The sequence below is a fragment of the Schistocerca cancellata genome, chromosome 4 (genome assembly GCF_023864275.1).
Source record: "Schistocerca cancellata isolate TAMUIC-IGC-003103 chromosome 4, iqSchCanc2.1, whole genome shotgun sequence".
Taxonomy (NCBI): domain Eukaryota; kingdom Metazoa; phylum Arthropoda; class Insecta; order Orthoptera; family Acrididae; genus Schistocerca; species Schistocerca cancellata.
This window is the reverse complement of record NC_064629.1, coordinates 505,006,499-505,031,131: the sequence shown is the minus strand read 5'-3', so window position 1 is coordinate 505,031,131 and position 24,633 is coordinate 505,006,499.

The window sequence follows — 24,633 nt, the reverse complement described above, 5'->3', positions numbered from 1 at the left end:
AGGAGAAAGGTGGAGTCTATCCAAGTTGTACTGTAACCTCAAGAGTTCACGTACGTTCGTCTACTCCATCTTAATATAACGTTGTGACTTCCATGTAAGTACTATAACAACTATATTTAAGGATTTGTTCTGGGATTCTGATGTGGTGGTTTAGCAGAAGAAAATCGTCTTAACAATGGTACGACAAGAACTCGATTCCCAAACCTAGTCTAAGAGTTCACTGTGTCGGTGACAAATCACTCATGGTTGATTTGTCCCTCTGTTTCTGCCAGATCATGTTTCTGGCATGTGTCATTGTTGCGCTTCTCTTCCTACCTGCTGAAACAAGGGTAGAGGTAATCGTCTACACGCGTATTATAATCTGTATGGTATTTGTTACTGGGTAAAAACCTACTCTAGTCTTTTCCACGTCTACCAGTCTGCAGGCTCGTATATCATATTAATTCAGTCGTATTCCGGGAATCCGACGGAGACTGCTCTCTGGGATGGGGAAATAAACTTAGAATTAGAGTACTGTTTGGGTTTAATAAATTATTTGACTTGACATTATTGATTATTGCAGTATTACTGTGTTAATATTAATTATATATAGTAATCTGATACAATATTTTCAAGAGTTCCTGTAAAGATATTCTTCAATGGAGTAAAAGCAGCTGACCAATACCAAGTTTGTACATTCTGTCCTAAACTCCATAGCATTAACGTCAAGATATTGTTGACAAATTGTTGAAAACTTATGTACCCCCGCATCTGAAATTCTGAATACTTTCTGTGCTAATGCGAAGTACCTGTTGTTTTTGGTCCTTGTAATATATTCACATTTCACTCTTTTGTTTTTTAGAAGCTGCAATATTAGTAACGATAAGGACATTATAAAAAGTGAAACAGTTGTCAAATTACCAAGGTTTTTGAGGAGGCATCAACAGGATGTCCTAGAGCAGGAGTCGTGAATCTTTTTTAACATGGCCCACTTTTGTACCTCTGCTAGTAGTAAGATTTTTTAACCGACAACAAGTTCCACATTAATGTTAATTCACGAAGTGGGGAAGCAACTTCGCTTTTATAAAAATTATAAAGCAAAGTTACAGGAAGTTAAAGCACACAATAACAATTGTTTACCAAACATTTCACAATTTTCACAATATTACGAAAACCTAACGAAAATTTGTTTACAATCCGCACAACGTACTGGCCATCATGAAAGCTGGGACGCCCACTAGTGAGCAATGGGGAACAGGTTGACTGCCTTTGTCCTACATCTAACACAAGATGAATTGTCATAACATGTTTCCAGAAAAGTAATTCTGAAATGGTTCTGGATGGAAATAAACAGAATAACTAGTGTCGTTTTTATTTTTCAGTTCTGTTATAGCAATAATCATGTGTACTACAAGTGTGGGTGAATTAAGAAGTTTTATTGATCCTACAATGTAAGTTGTAAGGTTGTGGTCTATGTGTAACCCACAAACTTGACGCTATCTATTTCTTTCAGTGTTTGAAATTAATGACTGTATGAGCAAATTCTCTCTACACGCTTATAGATGACGTGACGTCAAACCATAAAAAGGCATAAATGAAAGCCAACCTGCCAAAACCTCTTTCACCCTCAAAACAAAATTACAAACGCTCAGGTTATAGCTTTAGGCTTAAAATAGAAAAACAACCATGAACTTTCTGTAATATTTTATTAGAAATAATCGAGACCTACAGGAGATGACATATACGCATTGTAAAATCTCGTTCTGTGTGACTTGCTTTTACTTACGGGGATAGAAAAAATGTTGTCTGATTAGTGAGAGAACAATAATTTAATAGTTTTGAAAATCAGATAAGCCTCCAATTTGAGGATGATTCTTGATGGAATCGACAGTCGCAGCACACAAATGGATTTACATTAGCGAGAGTGGTACGAAAGGTTTATTTCCTAGTGCCATATTTTATAATTATGGTTAGGTTTACGGCTTAGAAAAAAAAATACCTATCTCGCCTTAGATCGGTATGCAAGAGGCAGAGGGCTTCTCTGATGAGCTGATTCCTTTTGTTTTGACCGTGAAATCGGAAAGATAAAGACCACAAGCTCTTGAAAAGGAAGAGAATTACTCTCTTAATTTTTACGTAGCGCACAAGAGGCCATTTTGATACACTCCAAGCCAGCCAGGAATTACTCTATTCCCACTTACTTCCTTTTACAGCCTAGGAGAAGTGCTAAACTCATCGCCTTCTATTCAGTAAAACGTCCCATAGGACAATAACAACGTTGTACACCGATTTATTCGCTTGATTAAGTAATGAACGATCATATTCCCATCCGCCCACGCTCTATTCAACACTAAAAAGTAAACATGCCAGACTGTGACAAAACAAGATCAACCTTAACAAATCTACTGTTTTTCTGCAGAGATGATAATATTCCATAAGGCACGTAAGTTATCTACTGTAACGTTTCGGCATCAAAACGTGTTTGAGTAAAAAGAAAGAAGAAATACATGATTTTAAGAGAAATGCAGATCTCAGTCACAATTAAGCATTGAGGCACTGAATTAACTTCAATGGCGACAAGTGAAAATTTGTGACGGACTGGGACTCGGACTTGGATTTCCTATTTTACGTGAGCGGTCATCTTAATCATTTTTTTAGTGCGACTCGATACATTAATACAAAGATAACTTTTGTTTCTTCACATATATCACAAATACAAACACTTCAAATAATGTTAAGGTGAAAAATGTGCTGTACCATTTGAATAAGATTTTTGTTTTAAGTCCAGTGGTCTTATATGGACCCAACAATGGTAAACACAATAAAATTACAATGCAAATAGAAACCTGTGTGAGAGTGATGTATTTTATTAGGAAAGAACATAAAACAGAATATAACCAAACGGAGAATACTCTTCCATTAGCACGCCATAAGAGCGACCATTGCTCGAAACATAAAAAAATAAACTCTGTCTGTTCCCAAGTCTCCACAGCAGGGACTCGAGTATATCTTCTCGGAGTACGTTCGTCTTCAGCGTTCCATTGCTAGACGCAAATCAGAGTCCACCAGAATCAACTTCTTATTCATCGTGTCTTTCTTGTAGGGAACTCCGAAAGTCAAGCACGTCTTTGAGACTACCCCAGAAAAGATAGTACACAGAAAGCCCTTTGATACAGTTCATCGCACGTGTCTTTCGTTGGGGAAAGCATGTCTCAACCAGGCGAAGGAGTATTCTGGGCTTGTGTGACGGCACTCAGAGATAGAAGGCAGGCAGCTTCCGAATTACAAGCCACATAATATCCGATGACGGTTCCAGGCGATGTTCATCCGCGTCGGTCCCACGACACCGCGTGCACAGTGGGGTTCCGGCCAGAGCAATGTTGTGCAGTCTACGTCGTGCTGGAAACTTTTCGTTAACCACAAGGTACCAGGTGGTGCATAAATTCGTCGCGAAATACGTCTGGTGAGTCGCTCGCTACCCGTGGGTGGTGCCTCTCGGTCACATTCCGATGGTTATTCGTCATTAGCAGACCGTACACATCACGGAACGTAGGTGTTTTGATGTGTGAGAGCGCAGACACGATGTGACCAAGTGAAACAGGTGGCAGGCAGGACGGAGGCGCCACTACATCAATGAGGAAACCAGTGGGGCCATATCTTGAGCAAGGCGTTGATATTAAGGGCCGCCGCAAATGCACTAACACTGATAAGTCCCAGTCCTCTGCTATGATAGGGGAGAGTGAAGATATCATATCGTACACTGACGGAAAAAGAAATCGCAATACGAAGAAAGAGTTGTGCGACATAACCGAAAGTTATGTCTCTACATGTTTCTACAACCGAAAGGTGATATCTATTCAGATTTCAAGCCAGCCGCATAAGAGTGGCACTCGTAGCACCACTATTAAATATGTAAACAGGTTTGCTTTAAACACACACTGTAATGGTCGTGAGCGTTAGTTACCTCTGAGATTGGATGTGGTGACTTTGTGTTAGGCGGCCGGAGTGGCTGAGCGGTTCTAGGCGCTTCAGTGTGGAACCACGAGACCGCTACGGTCACAGGTTCGAATCCTGCCTCGGGCATGGATGTGTGTGATGTCCTTAGGTTGTTAGGTTTAAGTAGTTTTAAGTTGTAGGGGACTTGTGTTAGTCAAGGACGCCTTTAACGTGACAAAGGAGCCAATATCAACACCTCTCTGATTTTGAAAGAGATCTTTTAACAGGGCTACAAGAAGGTGGAGGATGTCCCTTGTGCGATATTGCAGGAAGGCTTCGGTTGAATGTAGCCACTGTACATGATTGTTGGCAGTAGGGGTAACAGGAATGTTCGGTCGCAAGAAGGTCGAACCCTGGACGGCTATATGGCACTATCAAGATGGAAGACCATCAAGTATGGCTATCGCTCTGGCGCTCATCTGAAACAGCAGTCTGAGCAGTAGTTGGCACTGCAGTGACACAACGAACTGTTACAAATCGGTTACTTCAAGGACAGCCACAACCTGACACCCTGTAGCGTGCGTTCCACTGACCTCAAAACACCGTCGTTGGCCACTTCAGTGTTGTCAAGCGAGAGCTCATTGGAGGACCGAGTAGAGGTCTGTTGCGTTTTCTGATACAAGCTGGTTATGCCTCGGTGGCAGTGCTGGAGATGTGTTGGTTAGAAGGAAACCATTTCCGCACTCTATACGTGATTGGAATAATAGAGAATTGTTAAGGTGGTTCGATGAACCCTCTGCCAGGCACTTAAATGTGATTTGCAGAGTAACCGCGTCGATGTAGATGTAGAGGGCCTGCAGCCAACCTGAATGCGTTCTAGACGCACCGGACCTACACCTGGAGTTATGGTCTGCGTCGCGATTTCATATGACAGCGGGAGCACCTTAGTGGTTATCCCATGCACCCTGAACGCAGTCTGTTAATTAGACCTGTTGTGCTGCCAGTCATCAACAGCGTTCCAGTGGGAATTCTAAAAGGATAATTATTGCCCACATACCGCTGTTGTAACTCAACATGCCTTACATAGTGTCGACATATTGCCTTGGCCTGCCCACTCACTAGATCTGTCTTCAATCGAGCACATATGGAACATCATCCTGCGACATTTCCAATATAATTCAGAATCGACATTAATGGTCCCCATATTGACTGACCAAGTGCAATAGGCATGGTACTCAATCGCACAAATGACATCCGTCACATGTAAAACACAATGCATGCACATTTGCATGCTTGAATTCAACATTCTGGCGATTACACCAGTTATTAATGTGCCAGCATTTCACATTTTCAGTGGCTTTTCTCGAGCTTATATTAGCCTGTGATCTTGCAATGTTAACCACTTAAACATGTTACATAGACAGACCTATCCTCGAAATTTCATTACTCAACACCAATTATTTTTTGGTGCAGCTATTTTTTCCATTACTGAATACTGAAGAGCAGTCCATAGCTAACGAAGTATCAAAAGGCTGCCTGAATCTTCTGTGCCATCACTGATATCATCAGTAGGATCTGCGCCAAATGGGAGATTTAGGACGCTATGTGGGCATCAACAAGGTACCCTTTGTATCATATATAGCCCTCGGAGGAGGAGGCCTCGGACGTCTGTGTGGAGAGCCTGTGAAAGGCGTTTATAGCTCAGCACCTTTGTACGGCGGACACCTCTCGTAAATATGATGCCCAAAAGCTGAAGTGTATTGGGGACTGATGACCTAAGATGTTAAGTCCCATAGTGCTCAGAGCCATTTGTATCCATTCCCCACAGTGGGGCCACCTTCCTCTCATTGAGCCCTCTGCCAGTTTTCATGTCGTGTTAGTGTTCATGTTGATGCCACATTCCCATACCAGATATAAGGCCGAAATGACTAGATCATCTGCATAACGGTGGCATTGGAAATTGTGTCCTCTCAGCGTGATCCCCGAAAGATGTTGTTTCAGCCTACGTCGAAGTGTCTCTGTCGCTACTACACAAAGGATCATTGAGAACGGACTGCCGTGTCAGACCGCACGTGAAATTATGATGCGTACTTTCACACTGCCATTAATCATCACACTCGATGACGGAAAATGAAGAAAGGACATGATCAAGTGGACAAGGGAGACAGGGAAGCCCGTGGGACCCATCAGGCAGCCAGGAAAAATGGCTCGCTTTCTCAAACAGGCGATCAAAGTCTATGGAGACCACGGCACCACGCAACCGACAGGCCGACACAAGGGCATTCACATCTCGATAGTCACTAAGGGCTGCCTGGATGTTATTGTAGCCCTAGCCTTCTATAGCCCTTTGCTCATATGAAACAACTTGGCGCAATAATCGCTTAAGATGCATCACCTAGATTCTAGTGAAAACTTTGAAATCATAGTTTAGGAGCGTGATCAGGCAATAATGTTCATTCTATATGCGTCCAGCTGGTTTGGTCACCGGAATAATATGTACTGGCACTACCGTTTAGGATAGGGAAAATCACTCAAAAGAGGAAAGTCCACTGGACCTGACGGGATACCAATTCGATTCTACACAGAGTACGCGAAATAACTTGCCCCCCTTGTAACAGCCGTGTACCGCAAGTCTCTAGAGGAACGAAAGGTTCCAAATGATTGGAAAAGAGCACAGGTAGTCCAGCCTGCAAGAAGGGTCGTCGGGCAGATGCGCAAAACTATCTGTTGTAGAATTTTAGAACATGTTTTTTGCTCGCGTATCATGTCGCTTCTGAAAACCGAGAATCTACTCTGCACGAATCAACATGGATTCCGGAAACAGCGATCGTGTGAGACCCAACTCGCTTTATTTGTTCATGAGACCCAGAAAATATTAGATACAGGCTCCCGGGTAGATGCCATTTTCCTTGACTGCCGGAAGGCGTTCGATACAGTTCCGCACTGTCGCCTGATAAACAAAGTAAGAGCCAACGGAATATCAGACCAGCTGTGTGGCTGGATTGAAGAGTTTTTAGCAAACAGAACACAGCATGTTGTTCTCAATGGAGAGACGTCTACAGACGTTAAAGCAACCTCTGGCGTGCCACAGGGGAGTGTTATGGGACCATCGCTTTTCACAATATACGAGGGCAGTTCAATAAGTAATGCAACACATTTTTTTTCTCGGCCAATTTTGGTTGAAAAAACCGGAAATTTCTTGTGGAATATTTTCAAACATTCCCGCTTCGTCTCGTATAGTTTCATTGACTTCCGACAGGTGGCAGCGCTGTACGGAGCTGTTAAAATGGCGTCTGTAACGGATGTGCGTTGCAAACAACGGGCAGTGATCGAGTTTCTTTTGGCGGAAAACCAGGGTATCTCACATATTCATAGGCGCTTGCAGAATGTCTACGGTGATCTAGCAGTGGAAAAAAGCACGGTGAGTCGTTGGGCAAAGCGTGTGTCATCATCGCCGCAAGGTCAAGCAAGACTGTCTGATCTCCCGCGTGCGGGCCGGCCGTGCACAGCTGTGACTCCTGCAATGGCGGAGCGTGCGAACACAGCCGTTCGAGATGATCGACGGATCACCATCAAACAACTCAGTGCTCAACTTGACATCTCTGTTGGTAGTGCTGTCACAATTGTTCACCAGTTGGGATATTCAAAGGTTTGTTCCCGCTGGGTCCCTCGTTGTCTAACCGAACACCATAAAGAGCAAAGGAGAACCATCTGTGCGGAATTGCTTGCTCATCATGTGGCTGAGGGTGACAATTTCTTGTCAAAGATTGTTACAGGCGATGAAACATGGGTTCATCACTTCGAACCTGAAACAAAACGGCAATCAATGGAGTTGGCTCCGACATCGACCAGTGGAATGGTACCGTGCAGGCATACAGGCCCTCATTTCAAGGTGGCGTAAGGCCGTAGCATTGAATGGAGATTACGCTGAAAAATAGTGTTGTGTAGCTAAAAGATTGGGGAATAACCTGGTGTATTTCAATGCTGAATAAAACAACCCCTGTTTCAGAAAAAAAATGTGTTGCATTACTTATTGAACTGCCCTCGTATATAAATGACCTAGTAGATAGTGTCAGAAATTCCATTAGACTTTTCGCGGATGATGCTGTAGTATACAGAGAAGTTGCAGCATTAGAAAATTGCAGCGAAATGCAGGAAGATCTGCAACGGATAGGCACTTGGTGCAGGGAGTGGCAACTGACCCTTAACATAGATAAATGTATTGCGGATACATAGAAAGAAGGATCCTTTATTGTATGATTATATGATAGTGGAATAACCACTGGTAGCAGTTACTTCTGTAAAATATCTGGGAGTATGCGTGCGGAACGATTTGAAGTGAAATGATCATATAAAATTAATTGTTAGTAAGGCGGGTACCAGGTTGAGATTCATTGGGAGAGTCCTTAGAAAATGTAGTCCATCAACAAAGGAGGTGGCTTATAAAACATTCATTCGACCTATACTTGAGTATTGCGCATCACTGTGGGATCCGTACCAGGTCGGGTTGACGGAGGAGATAGAGAAGATCCAAAGAAGAGTGGCGCGTTTCGTCACAGGGTTATTTGGTAAGCGTGATAGCGCTACGGAGATGTTTAGCAAACTGAAGTGGCAGACTCTGCAAGAGAGGCGCTCTGCATCGCGGTGTAGCTTGCTGTCCAGGTTTCGAGAGGGTGCGTTTCTGGATGAGGTATTGAATATATCGCTTCCCCCTACTTATACCTCCCGAGGAGATCACGAATGTAAAATTAGAGAGATTAGAGCGCGCACGGAGGCTTTCCGGCAGTCGTTCTTCCCGCGAACCATACGCGACTGGAACAGGAAAGGGAGGTAATGACAGTGACACGTAAAGTGCCCTCCGCCACACACCGTTGGGTAGCTTGCGGAGTATAAATGTAGATGTAGATGTAGAAAGTTAGTTTTGTGCAATATTCTGAGCACAAGCTACAGTCAGGTGCGGTCCAGATTGCAGTGAGTTAGGCACACCAACAGTAGCGAAGTAGAATAGAGGCTACAAGGCTGTCAAATTGCTGAAAGAGTATACGTAGCAGCTTTTAATGTCGCAAATCACAGGGAGAAGGGGCCCACTGGCCAACCTAGCGTGTTATGAGTTCGTGATGCAAAGCGGCGCGTATGGCAAAACAGATGTGCACAGCCGCATATGGCAAAACAGAGGGGCACAGCCACATATAAATAGGTGCAGGTTTCTCACGAGATTCATTCAAGTGTGGTAGCTCACCTGGATGGGGGGCGGGGGGGGGGGAGGGGGCATTTCACACCACCAGCTACATGCAGCAGCAGATGGAGCGCCAGCGTTCCAGTCCACGGCAGGTCGCTGGTTCGACCCTCTGAGGCCGATGCAGGGTCCGTAGCCAGCCAGCGACGGGCCACTCCATGGCTCGCTACCATGGGCTGTCGTCCTGGCTTCCAACAAATGCCAGAGGCATCCCGAGGCGAGGGCTGCAGATTCGGACGCTGGATCGTGGGCGCTTGTCGCCGCGATCTCAGCGACGCCGGCGAGAAGCATTCAGCTGGCCGCCTGCGGCTCATACCGAGCGGCACTGAGTCGGCAGGGACACAGACTGCTGAGTTGACTGCCGGCATCCTGACGATGCCGCAACTCCGCTGGTGTACAAGGCCGACACACAGTGAATGCACGGGTTGCTGAGGCCTGGGGATGCAGACCGAGGGGAACACGGCAGTTCAGTTGGAAACAACAGATCACTTGGAAAGCTCGGACAAGTCTTAACACGGTGCCTTCTACCTCTTCCCACTACATTTGGTCATCCTGATACATTCGGTGACAGGATTCGCCACTACATTTGGTGTCAGAATAGCCGACGTCGTCTGTCCGGTACGATGTTCGAGCCCACCGCCCGCATTACATTCACAAGATGGGATGAGTTTTGACCAGTCTTCTTTTGAGTATAGGACGTTTTCATGCCTTTTGTGTTTTTGAATATGGCTCATGGCAGGCCATTTTAGATGTTTTGCGTAGTCATATTATTATTTTCTTTTTGTCAGAATAAGTGTTAGTGTATTTGGGGCAGTAAGTTTATTATTATGTATTTTGTGGCATTTAATTACTTCAGTATTGGTTTAAGTGTGATGTTACCGATTATGATGATTCTGTGGTGTAGGGATTCGGTTTATTCTTGTACTTAAATGTTCTGTTTCTGGACTAACTGGGAACGAAAGCAACACAATGGCAGAGTGCAAGGTGTGTCGGAACCAGAAGCGGTATGGATTTTGTTGGAAAAAGTAGCACAATTGACAGCAGACAATACGCAATTGAGAAATGAATTAACATCTAAAAGTGAGCGGGAAACCACATGTGATCAGTCGTTGTTGCCTAGGGTGCAGAAGACTGATCCAGTAGCCGCGAGTTTGATTATTCCGTTTTCGGCAAGGCATCTGAGGATGCGCGTTCGTTTGTGGAGGACTTGAAGACTTCAGCGGTGACGAATGGTTGGTCTGATGAGCAGTTGTTACATATAGCCAAGATTAGATGAACGGTGAAGGGAACATATGTAAGGTGTTCTGAGGCCTTAAGGAAGGCAGGACAGCTCAATCAGTTAAAGGAAGGGCTTTTAATGAGGTACAAAAAACAGAATAACTCTGGGTACTTTAGAGAGAGGTTAAGTACAATGTCAAAGAGACAGGGGGGGGGGGACGATGGAGAAATTTGCGGACAGGATAAGGGAAATTGATGAGTAGACTTACGAGTTGGGTCAGAGTGATGAAGCGAATAATGTTCTGTTGCAGGAGGCCGAGCAAAGGGCACTTGATGTGTTTTTGAGAGGGTTACCGGCGCATATGTCACGGAAAGTGCGTGAAGGGACTCCGAAAGCTTTGTATTCGGCCATTCAGCTGTCAATTCAATGTAAGGAAATAGATGTGGCAACAGCGGTACGCGAGAGGCAAACATCGTTTACAGCAGGTGTGAAATGTTTTAAGTGTGGTCGTACGGGACTTGTGCTGAGGCAATGTACCCAGTCACCGAGGAATAAAGGAAGGGGTGGAAATCGGCAGCGGGGAGGATGGAGAAATGGAGATAGGAGAGGTGGACAAACGTTAAATGGCAGAGTGGGCCCAAGACCCACCTAAGGGAGCTCCCGTTTAATTTCAATGCTACGAATACGTATGCAGAGGTGGAATGTGCGCTGGTAGGATCCATAGGAATTAAAAAGTTTAAGATTTTTTTGGACACAGGTGCGCAAGTATCAGTGGCTACTAGGAATATAATGGGACGAAGGAAGCTAGACCAACCACGTTATAGGTTGCGTGGAGTGGGGGATAAGGAGGTCACGCCTTTGGGGTCGGCGACAGTTGACTTTCGAATAGAGAAAGTCCGATTTAATGCTTGCATGGAGGTAGTACCATGGGTAAGCGAGGGCTACGACGTGATCCTAGCAGTAGATTTCTTTCATCAACATCATGCCAAAATTGACCTTGGACAACGAACTGTGGAACTTCGTGGAATGTTATTTCAGCTAGGGGAAACTGTTGTCAATGCAGAGGTGTCGCGAGGAGCGTTCAACATAATGAACAAACCAATTGAACATACATTAGCATTAAGGCTTAATTCGCATAAGTGTGTGTATAGTGGCACCGGGAAGTCGCTTTGGGCAAGTGTGGTGTCAAATGTACCTGTGAGTACAGTATGTGTTATTGAACCATTGGAGTTCAATAACACAAGTTTTGGGTCCATTCCGTTGTTTTGTGAAACGTAGTGTTGTACGCGTACAGGAGGGGAACGACAGGCATGTAGTTGCCGTGAACGTGGATAATTTTAGCGCTGTAGAGGCTAATTTAAGGAAAGGAGTTTTAGTAGCAAATTTTCATGTGCCACATGACGAAGACTGGTGTTCGAGAGGCAGGCGAAGTGATCAACCACTAGCTGCCGATAGAACTGCATTATGTGACAAAATTAAGCATTTGCAAGGGGGAGAAAGAGAGCATTTGTAAGAATTATTGTGGGAATTTAAGGATTTGTTTTTTCCACATGTGCCGTTACCAGCAACTCCGTTAGTTCAACATAGGATACCAACAAGGAATGAAGCACCTGTTTACCGTAAACTATACAGAATACCGAGGTAATTGCAGCCGATTGTGGAGGATTTCATTGATCAGCAGCTTGCGGACGGTATTACAGAGCATAGTAATAGTTGCTGGGGAGCGGGTATTGTCGTTGTGCCTAAGAAATCTGTGGATGGAACTAAGAAATACAGGTTCTGTTGTGACTACCGATACCTCAATAATAAGACAGTAATGACCGGATACCCCACGCCAAACATATCGGAGACTTTGGATCACTTAGGACAGTGACAGCACTTTTCTCCGATCGATTTGACAAGTGGTTACCATCAGTTAGAGGTGGCTCCAGGGGATCGTCCGAAAAATGCTTTCTCTACTCCTGGAGGCCATTATCAGTGCATCAGAATGCCATTCAGTTTGAAAAATGCTCCGGAAACGTTTCAGAGGTTGCTAGACAGTGTCTTGAGGGGTTTCAAACCACGGCAGTATCTGGTCTGTTTAGATGACATTATAGTGTTTTCAAGTAGTATGGAGCAACATAGATAGCGGTTAAAGGAAGTCTTTATGAGGTTACGAGCAGCTCGTTTGACGTTGAGCCTGGAGAAGTGTCATTTTGCATTAGAAGAAGCACAATATTTGGGTCATATTATCAGTAAGGACGGAGTGCGAACAGATCCGAGGTTGGTGCAGGCTGTAAGGGATTTTCGGGAACCAAAAACAGTTAAGGTAGTGCAGTCATTCATTGGAATTTGCAATTTCTATCGAAAGTTCGTGAAGGGTTTTGCAGATTTACACAGCCGTTGACGCGGTGTTACAGAAGGGTGTGAAATTTGAGTGGACAGAAGAGTTTCAGAAAACGTTTGACAAACTGAAAGAAGTGTTAACATCAAGTCCGGTTCTTGTGTTTCCAGATTTTGAAAATGTGTATTACAACATTTCATTCATACGCTCCAGCTTCTCAAACACGAGATCGAAAAGCAGTAGTACAAAATTTGTATATAAATTTAGAAGCGTCATATTCTTCCATATAATTTGTGTGATGTCCATGTTTCTTCTCCTTCCTAGTTCTAACAAACAATCTTGTCACCACTAATTCTGAAACTATTCATGAGATTGCCAAAATTTATTCTCCGGTTAACTTCACTAATCCTGATAAAATCACCAATTTAGTTATCTCGTATTTATTCTTCGCTTAGGCGTTATTACGTGTTCGTACAACGCGTTTTCTAGCTATTCCAAGAACTGGTCTTAATAGGCTGCTAACTTGGGGCTGTACAACTGGCACTTAGTAGTGTAACGATCTCGCAAAAGATTTCTTTCAAAATTTCATTGTCTTGGATACAATGAGAAAGTAATCTTTCTTACCTGTTATGCGTGTTAGCCGTTTATTTCCACTCTGGTAGTCTGAATCTATGGATTTCTCTACTAATTATAACAATGCTGACCTTTTGCACATCCAATCAATCACATAAACAAACAGCGATTGGCATTCATGTGCTCGAGTTTATTCGACGTGATTTTCCTAGTCGCTTTAGGCAAATGCTGGGATGGTTCTTGTGAAAGGACATGGCCACCTCCCTTCCCCATCGTTCCCTAATCCGATCGGAGCGATGACCTCACTGTTCGGTCCCTTCCTCCAAATCAACCAACCAACCAATCGTTTATTCGGCTCATCTCGTACAGCCCCGTCCCCTTTTGTCTGCGGGAAAGTTTTTTATTTCTAGATGCGACGGAAATTCCCCTGGCAGGGACATCACGTACACTATGCATGCATTAAAAAATCAACTTAAGATTCGTTCAGTAATCGACCCAGAATATGTTCAAAAATGTTCGAAAACCAACAGGGATGCGTTTCAAAATCATATGAATTATCGACAGAACAACGTGCGCTGGATGAAGGCTGTTTTCTTCAACAACATGAATTTCGGGCCCCTGAAATTGCTGTCCAGGGCAGATAACCCGGTTTGCAGCCCCCTCCCACCCCCCCACCCCCCCCGTCCCCCAGATCCAGGGGGCCGGTCGGTGTGACCGTGAGTTTCTAGGCGCTTCAGTCAGGAACCGCGCGACCGCTACGGTCGCAGGTTCGAATCCTGCCTCGGGCATGGATGTGTGTGATGTCCTTAGGTTAGTTAGGTTTAAGTAGTTCTAAGTTCTAGGGGACTGATGACCACAGATGTTAACTCCCATAGTGCTCAGAGCCATTTGAACCTAGATCCAGGCCTGACGTGACGAGAAGTCCTTTTCCTCCTAACGCCGGTTTTCACTGATTCCCACTATATCCAACTTCATCCTATCAATTTCCCTTTTCAAATTTTATAACTTACCTGCGCTGTTGAGGGATCTAACATACCACACTCCGACCCATAGAAAGCTAGCTTTATTTCTCCCGATGACGACATCCACACATATATATATATATATATATATATATATATATATATATATATATATATATATATATATAACTCCGCCATTGCCGGTCCCAAGCCCGGATAAGAAAGGAGGAGGGTTAGAAGATGGGGAACCCCCCCTCCTCCTCCTTCTGCAGAAAAAGAACCTCGTTAAAGAAAAAGACAAAAGAAGCAACCGGACATATCAAAATGATGATAAAACTGGATATGTGAATGGATTCTCTGGATTTAGAATTGGAACATGGAATGTGAAGTCAGTCATGACCGGAGGAATGAAACAACTTGCAAGAACACTGGCAAAATATCAGTGCCTACTGACAGCAATTCAAGAAACAAGACTTTCTCAGGGAGTCATGAAGATAGGAGATACGCACACGCTCTTTAACAGCAAAGAGATAAGTCAAGATTGGACTTCAGGAATTGGATTTTCTGTCCATAATAAAATGAAATCGGCTGTCAATAAATTGTCTCCAGTAAATGACGGCATATGCTGGATGACATTAAATGCTAAATTATATAAGAACTGCTTAGTCAACTGTCATGTCCCGTCAGAGGATGCTGACGAAGAAACAAAGAACAATTTCTATCTCCGACTAGAAACTGTAGTAGATGGACCACATAGGCGTTCAATCCAACTGGTAATAGGAGATTTCAACGCCAAAGTGGGAAGAGAAGTAATCGTCCAACAATTTGCCCTGATTGTAGCCATTAAATAAGCAATGAGGACGGTGTCAGGCTAATTAACTTCGCTGAAACAATGAGAATGACCATCAGAAGCATGTACTTTCCACGTAAAGAAGTACATAATGTTACCTGGATGTCCCCAGATGAAAGTACGAAGAACCATATCGGTCATGTTCTAGTTGACCGAGGGCATCATGGAAGTGCTGAACATGTACGAAACTTACGCGGGACAGATATGAACTCCCACAACTTTTTGGTTGTAGCCAGACTACGTCTGAAGCTGTCCACCAAATGACGAAATAATGCGGAAAGGACGGTCCGCTTTGACAAGGATAAAGTGAAAGATGTAGCAATGAGACACCGCTACCAAGAAAAAATTGCAGAACATCTCACAACAACGGAGATCCTAACAGAGTAGAAGGTGCATGGCTGGCACTACGGAATGCAGTACTACTGAGAGCAAATCAAGAGCTTGTTTCCTTCCAAAACGCAAAAGTAAACTTTAGTTTGATGAAGAATATCGGAAATCGGTAGAGACACCATAGCAGCGAGGAAGCTGAAATGGCTAGAGCAACCTTCAGATGATACAAGAGTAGCTTATTGTAAGGCGAGGCGAAACACAGACCAGCTCATAAGGAGGAAGAAACGGAAACACCAAAAAGCTCTGTTGATAGCAGAATGAAATGATCGTGTGACACTGTAGGCCGGGAGGCCCCATCCGGGGAAGTTCGGCCGCCGAGTGCAACTCTTATTTCAGACAACGGCACATTGGGCGCTTGCGTGCCGTGATGAGGATGAAATGAAGATGAGTAGAAGACGACACCCAGTCAACGAGCGGGGAAACTCTCCAACCCGGCCACGAATGAAAACCGGGCCCGCTGCATGGGAGGCAAGCACGTTACCACTCAGATGAGCAGGGGGAGAGGGGGGGGGCTATTGATAGCAGTCGAAGAGTCAAAGTCATCACGCTCTTTTTTCCAGGCCTCATGATTGGCAGAGGTGTCTACCGGCAACGCATATTGGTTTTAACGAGTGAGACTGGTGAAGTGGTGCAACCACTAGAGCAGATAAACCTATTTAAAAACATTTTGAGAGTTTATTGAACCATGACAGCCCAACAGTGTTGACAACTCAGATACGGGTCCAATTTGATAGAGAGGAAATCCCTGAATCATCAGAAGAAGAAATCCGTGTTGTGTTAAAGGCCCTCAAGAACAACCAAGCTCCAGGTGGCAGCGGTATCACAGCTGAGATGCTAAGCCTGGCGGGTGAAGCATTGATGGAGGCGTTGAAGAGGTTAATATCTACCAGCTGGTCGGTGCAAAAAATTCTTGAAGAACTGAGGGGCGCAATTATATGTCCCGTCTTCAAGAAGGGAGATGCCACTTAAGTATCCAACTACCGCAGAATTTCACTACTTGAGACTGGGTACAATGTATTTACAATGCTGTTCCTAAACCGCTTAAAACGATTGGCTGAAAAAATTATAGTCCCCTATCAAAGTGACTTCATCTCTGGGCGGTCGCCTCTTGATCACATATTTACCTTGAGGCAGCCAACAGAAAAATTTTACGAGTTTGATCGGGAACTGCACCTCATCTTCAATGATTTTAGACATGCCTATGACAGCACTGACCGCTCCATTCTATGGGAAACGTTAGAAGAGCTCGACATTCCATCTCAATACATCGGACTAATAGCAGCTTGCTACTCTCAATCAACTTGCCAAATAAGGTTCGGAAGCCAACTATCATCACCATTCGGTATTCAAAGTGGATTGCGACAAGAAGATCCATTCAACTTGGCCTTGGAAAAAGTAAGCCGCGACACTGGTCGAAAGGAGTGGCAGAGCGGTTCTAGGCGCTACAGTCTGGAATCACGCAACCGCTACGGTCTCAGGTTCGAATCCTGCCTCGGGCATGGATGTGTGTGATGTTCTTAGGTCAGTTAGGTTCAAGTAGTTCTAAGTTCTAGGGGACTGATGCTCAGAGCCATTTGAACCATTTGAACTGGTCGAAACAGAGAAATGGAGATGGTGGGAATAGACGCAATCCTGACATCTGCTGACGATGTTGTGATCCTTGGCAACACCCAGGAGCAAGTAAGTGCTGACACTTGGCGATTCCTCCGCAACGCGAAACAAATAGAGCTGGTAGTGAACGAGAGTAGAAGAAAATACCTTGTTGTCTCGCGACATCAAGCTCCTCTCCCCTCCATAATATGCTTTCGAACGAGTAAGAGAATTCAAATAGCTGGAATCCACATTGATCAATAAAAGTGAAGTGACGAAAGAGGTGCAGCAAGGAATAACAAACGCTAATCGCGTTTCCTTCAGCCTAAACAATCTATTCAAATCCCGGCTGATATCGCTAAAAAATAAGATTCGGCTGTACATGACATTGGTACGGTCGGTACTTTTATATGATTGTGAAACAACAACTGAAGAAGCAATTTGTGCGTTCGAGAGGAAGGTACTTCGAAAGATATATGGACCCGTCTACAATTCCATGGAAGATAAATGGGAACGAAGAACAAAGGAAGACCTTTACCAACGATACAGAAAGCCACACATCGGCCGAATATTGGGTTCAAATGGCTCTGAGCACTATGGGACTTAACAGCTATGGTCATCAGTCCCCTAGAACTTAGAACTACTTAAACCTAACTAACCTAAGGACATCACACAACACCCAGTCATCACGAGGCAGAGAGAATCCCTGACTCCGCCGGGAATCGAACCCGGGAACCCGGGCGCGGGAAGTGAGAACGCTACCGCACGACCACGAGCTGCGGACGCCGAATATTGGGGCAGAAGAGGCTATAGTGGATCCCTCCGTGTATCCCTCCCTAAAAACCGTGTTCTCCGTTTCCAACCTGCTGGGAGACGCCCAAAGGAACGACCGAGGACGCGATGGAAGGATCGGGTACTGACAGTACTCAAACAAGTGGAGCCGACAGCGGTAGAAGATGAGGCTAGGGACCGACAGCGATTGACCGCCATCTGCAATAAATGTTTCCTATACTGAGACTGTGACTGTTTTTTTCTTTTTGTAATGTGTACATTTGCAATTTCTTATAACGTGCAGTTTGTTGTAATCTATTCATATTGTACTTTGTACCCTTCGTTATTCTGCTGTAGGCCTTAAATGCCCATAAATACAATAAATGATGATGATCATCGTCATCATCATTTAGTCAGGCAGTAGAGCTGCATGATCTCAGGAAAATTATGGTTTTAATTTTCTCTTGCTTTTAGCCGTTCGCAGTAACAGCACAGGAATGCCGTTTGGTTGATGCTACAAGGCCAGATCTGTCCATCGCCCAGACTGTTGACACTGCAACTATTGAAAAGTCTATTGTCCCTTTTCAGGAACCACAAGTTTGTCTGGCCTCTCGACAGATACCCCTCTATTGTGGTTACACCTACGGTATGGCTATGTGTATCGCTGAGGGACGCAAGCCACCCCACCACGGTTCATGGAGGGTGGAGGATGTAATGGTCGCCTAGTCGTAGATATTGCTAATTGCTATAATCGCACTATTTCACTCCCATTTACGGAGCTTGTTAGCACTTGATGTTAGGTTGGCACCATTAAAATGCATTGTGTTGTGATAATCGCTGCTACTTGCTGGATCGCTGCTGTGTCTCGATGCTGATGCTGGCTCTAAATCTGGTTGTCTAGGGTTAAAAACATGAGGTCCCACGTTTTTTATGTGCTTTTGATGATAAAGAACGAGCGAAACCAACAAATATGTAAACTTCAAATATTTATTACTCTGGTGGCCATCTTAATTCCACTGTCCACCAAAGACCATGACACAACACAAAGTAGTACTTCCTTTACATGTTCTTTCCATTGTTTATCCACCTCAAACAATAACACACAAACACACTTTACCAAAGTGACATTTCGACTGCGCCCTGACCCTTCTTGCTGCTTGTATTTATAACATTGTCAAAGAACTACTAAAAAGAGATATAGTTTATAAGTCACATGTACATCTGTTATCATAATTTGTGCAGAAAAGTTATTAATTTGCATCGAGCGACATAATTTAACATGTTATTAAAATGACAGACAGATTTGTTGACTTGACAGAATAATTCTTTGTTACAAAAAGGCCGTTTTTTAGAAGTTTGTCAATTGACTTCTCTAATTTGCATAAATAAGTAAATAACATGAATTGTTAAGAATTACATTGGTTTTCGTCTAAAATAGGATTGCTTACGTGAATAGTGAGTGAAAACGCTCCTAGTGAACAAATAGGACTCACTGGGTGATTTTTATTTAAGGAGGTCCAAAATACCTAAGTTGGCCACTATTTTTCGTACTTCATATTAATTATTTAAGATGAACTTAGTGTTTTTACATGATGACATTTGCTGTATCAGTGATCAAGTGATATTAACTTTTGTGTGGGTCAGTTATTCAGTATAATTTAATGGGTTGACAGTTTATGGAGACATGTTATGCAATCATTGTTAACACACACAATAACTTTTCTATAATCATAAATTCTCGTTAAACTGGTTGAATTTGGAGGGTATCGCATACTTCGGTACAGTAAAGCCTTTAATATGTTCCGTTACAAGGAGAGGCATAGACATTTGCATTGGCGCAGCATCTGCGTCTGCCACCCTGAGTATTTCACACAGCATTTGAAGCTTGATACGTGTACCGCTCTTGTTGACATTGATGGAGGCAACCTTGCAGGCTTGCAGCTGTTCCACAGGCAGTGAGACGTTCATAACAACGCGGGAAGAAGGTGTAATCGTAGCAGTAGATCAACCTCAGCGAGACGCCCCTTCACCACATAAGACATTCTATCGCTCCTCTGCCGCTGAGGCAACAGTCACCTGCGCATCCTAGGCTGAATATTAGATCATCCGCTCAGGCCTTCGTGTGAATAGCAAGGTTTTCGAGCGTCTCCGCAGTCGGATGTGGCAGCTGCAGGGAAACTTCGCAAGACACACAGCATCATTCGTCGGGGCGGATTAACAACCGTGAGCTGGTATGCTGGCCAGCCTGAGAGTGGTTTTTAGCCGTTTTCCCACGTTCATTTAGGGAAATACTGGGCTAGTCCTCGCATTTCGCCTTGAAGAATACACAAACAGTTACACTACTGGCCATTAAAATTCCTACACCACGAAGATGACGTGCTACAGACGCGAAATTTAACCGACAGGAAGAAGATGCTGTGATATGCAAATGATTAGCTTTTCAGAGCGTTCACACAAGGTTGGCTCCGGTGGCGACACCTACAACGTGCTGACATGAGGAAAGTTTCCAACCGATTTCTCATACACAAACTGCAGTTGACCGACATTGCCTGGTGAAACGTTGTTGTGATGTCTCGTGTAAGGAGGAGAAATGCGTACCATCACGTTTCCGACTTTAATAAAGGTCGGATTGTAGCCTATCGCGCTTGCGGTTTATCGTATCGCGACATTGCTGATTGCGTTGGTCGAGATCCAATGACTGTTAGCAGAATATGGAATCGGTGGGTTCAGGAGGGTAATACGGAATACCGTGCTGGATCCCAACGGCCTCGTATGACTAGCAGTCGACATGACAGGCCTCTTATCCACATGGCTGTAACGGATCGTGCAGCCACGTCTCGATCCCCGAGTCAACAGATGGGGACGTTTGCAAGACAACAACCATCTGCACGAACAGTTCGACGACGTTTGCAGCAGCATGGACTATCAGCTCGGAGACCATGGGTGCGGTTACCCTTGACGCTGCATCACAGACAAGAGCGCCTGCGATGGTGTAATCAACGACGAACCTGTGTGCACGAATGGCAAAACGTCATTTTTTCGGATGAATCCAGGTTCTGTTTACAGCATCATGATGCTCGCATCCGTGTTTGGCGACATTGCGGTGAACGCACATTGGAAGCGTGTATTCGTCATTGCTATACTGGCGTATCACCCTGCGTGATGGTATGGGGTACCATTGGTTACACGTCTCTGTCACCTCTTGTTCGCATTGACGGCACTTTGAACAGTGGACGTTATATTTCGGATGTGTTACGGCCCGTGGCTCTACCCTTCATTCGATCCCTGCGAAACCCTACATTTCAGCAGGATAATGCACGACCTCATGTTGCAGGTCCTGTACGGGCCTTTCTGGATACAGAAAAGGTTCTAGTGCTTCCCTGGCCAGCACATTCTCCAGATTTCTCACCAATTGAAAACGTCTGGTCAATGGTGGCCGAGCAACTGGCTCGTCGCATTACGCCAGCCACTACTCTTGATGAACTGTGGTATCGTGTTTGAAGCTGCATGGGCAGCTGTACCTGTACACGCCATCCAAGCTTTGTTTGACTCAATGCCCAAGCGTATCAAGGCCGTTATTATGGCCAGATGTGGTTGTTCTAGGTACTGATTTCTCAGGATCTATGCACCCAAACTGGGCGAAAATGTAATAACGTGTCATTTATATTGTAATGTATTTGTTCCTATGAATACCCGTTTATCATCTGCATTTATTATTGGTGTAGCAATTTTAATGGCCAGTGGTGTATAACACAGTTATAAAGAGAACAAAGTTGCGTATTCACTGATAGCCGCTTCCCGGGGCTTCCCTCTCTTAAATTACCTTGAAGACTGTTTCCCACTTTCCTATAATTTTCTTTTTGGCAAAATACTGCCTGACAAACAATGCTATGTGTCTAGGAGCATTTTCAGGGCTGAGGGACCAATATTTTGTATGTAAATTGTGGTACATTTGGAAACAAATTCATGGTGCAATATCCTCTTCATATCGAAAAAAAGGTAATATAATTCTCGGATTAGTTCCGAAGTATCAGATCCTTTTCTCCACGATACCAGAGTATGTTCCGTAACACCAACACCCACCATAGTAGTAAAAGTTTATGTGCCTACTAGCTGTGCAGATAATTAAAAGATTGAAATAATGTCTGATGAGATTGGAGAAAGTATTCAGATAGTTAACGGAGAGGAGAGTTCAATTGTGATGGGGAACTGGAATTTGATAGCAGAAAAAGGAAGAGAAGAAAAATGGTAGGAGAACATAGACTAGGAGTAAGGAATGAAAGACGAAGCCGCCTGGTAGAATTCTGTTCATAGCATTATTTAATCATCAAGTACCATTAAAGAAGGTTAAATACATGGAAGAGACCGTAAGACACAGGAAGCTTTCAGATAAATTATATAATGGTAAGACACTGATTTCGAGATCAAATTTTAATCTGCGAAACGTTTCCAATAGCGGATAGGGACTGTTGCCCATATTTTTTAGCTTTTGTACTGTAGATTAAAACTAAAGAAACTGCTGAAAGTTAAGAAATAAATGTAATGGGACTTAGGTGAATTGAAAGAATTATTGATTACTGGGAGTTTCAAAGGGAACATAAGGCAACCATTGTCTGAAACAGGGTGACGTAACACAATATAAGACGCATGTGTGGCTTTGAAAGTTAAAATAGTGACGGTAGCGATATTCAAAGAAATGCAATGGCAAGACCCAGCAGAAATTCTCGCATAATATACGAGATATTAAATTTAATACATGAAAATATAAAATAAAAGAATGCGACAAATAAAGCAGGCAAAAGTGTATAAATATGTCTAAAAAGGATATTAATAGAAAGAGCAAAATGGCAAACCATGAATGGCTGGGGGATAAATGCAACACTGTAGAAGCAAGCATGACTATTGGAAAAACAAATGACATCCATAGGGACATTAAGGAAATATTTAGAAGGAATAGAAGCTGCTGTATAAAAACAAAGTAGAGAAGGCTGAAAGGTGGAAGGAATATCTAGAAGGGTTATACAAAAGAAAAGAACTGGAATGCAGTATTATAGAAAGGGAAGAGCAAGTAGATGAAAATGAGATTGAAGGAACTGCGAGAAAAATGTGAAAAAACTCTGAGCACGTAAGTCGAAATCAGACATTTGGAGTAAATGACATTCCCTCAGAATTACTCAAATCCTTGGGAGAGCATACCATGACAAAACTGTTTCACCTGGTATACAAGATATGACACGCACGTCAAGAAGAATGTAATAATTATAATTCCAAAGAAAGCTGCAGGTAGTAAGTGTGGCAGCTGCAGGCCAAGGCAGAGTGGCAACAGTGGAGTAACCTATTTTATGACTTTTACGATTTCCTAACAAGTAGCGAATAATACAGTTTCATCTGTGTGCTCTGGTAGTTTAGGTTTTGAATTTCTGCGTGTTAATTTAATATTTACTAGATACATTTCTCGCGTTTTCGTTTGTGTCGGAAAGTAACCCATTTTGTGACATTTTACTAGCTCCTAACCAGGAACGAGTTATTTAGTCTCACCTGTTTGCTTTGATAGTTCAGTTTTTGACTCTCTGTGTCACCCTAACTTACTAGACACAGTTATTGCGTTTACGTCAGTGTCTACAGTAGTGTTTTGTTGTGTGTGTCGACAGTCGTTTGTTTGTCTGTGTAGTGTAGCTTTCCACCGTATTTTAGTATGGATAGGGACGGTCATTGCTGTGTGCACATGCATGCTGAATTGGTGACACTTCACTCACAGCTGCAGGTTGTGTTGGCTTCGGTTACACAGCTTGAGGCTGCAGTGGCTGGGCATCACTGTTGTGGACTGACTGTGGGGATCCAAGAGACGTCCAGCACGACCTACGAGTCCTCATATTGGTCCACACAGGTAGCCAGCCCAGTTAATGATCGTATTGAGGTTGACTCATCACCTGTGGTCGAGTGGGAGGTCGCCTCAGGGTGTGGCAGGCTGAGAAAGACTTCCTGGGGTACTGAACGTAAGGCCCTCCTGGTGAGTCTGGCAAACGGGTTCCAAGTGCTGTCTGTGGCTGACAATGTCCCTCAGCCAGATGCAGTCGCTTGTCCTGTTTCAGAGGAAGCCTCTCAGCCTGAAACACAGGGGCAGTCACAGAAGGTGGGATTATTGGTAGCCAGGAGCTCCAACGTCAGGAGCGTTGTGGGGCCCCTTAGGGACACGACTGCCACGAAGAGGAAGAAGGCCAGTTTGTACTCCATGTGCATACTGAGTAGAGTCATTTCAGATGTGGAATGGGTCCTTCCGGACGCCATGAAGAGCACAGGATGCACCCATCTGCAGGTGATAACTCATGTCAGTACCAGTGATGTGTGTCGCTTGGGGTGGGAAGAGATTCTCTTTGGTTTCGAATGGCTGTCAGAAGTGAGTAAGACTGCCAGTCCTGCCTGCGAGAAGAAAGCACAGCTCACCATTTGCACCACAGTTGAGAGGACCGGTTGTGGGCCTCTGGTACAGAGCCGAGGGGACGACCTGAATCAGAGGCTCAGACAACTCTGCGACAGTGTAGGCTGTAGATTCCTCGACTTGCGCCATGGAGTGGTGAGGTTTCGTGTTCCGTTAAATAAGTCAGGCGTCCATTACACGCTGGACACGGCTACACAGGTATCAGGGGCTATGTGGCGTGGAATGGGGGTTTCTTAGGTTAGAGGGTCTCGGGGAAACAAAGCAAGGGCTTCAGTCTCAAAGCGTGTGAGTCGAACACAGTAGTAATGTAGATCTAGGAACAATAGGTATAACAGTTGAAAATTATCGTACCTGTGTTGGGAAAG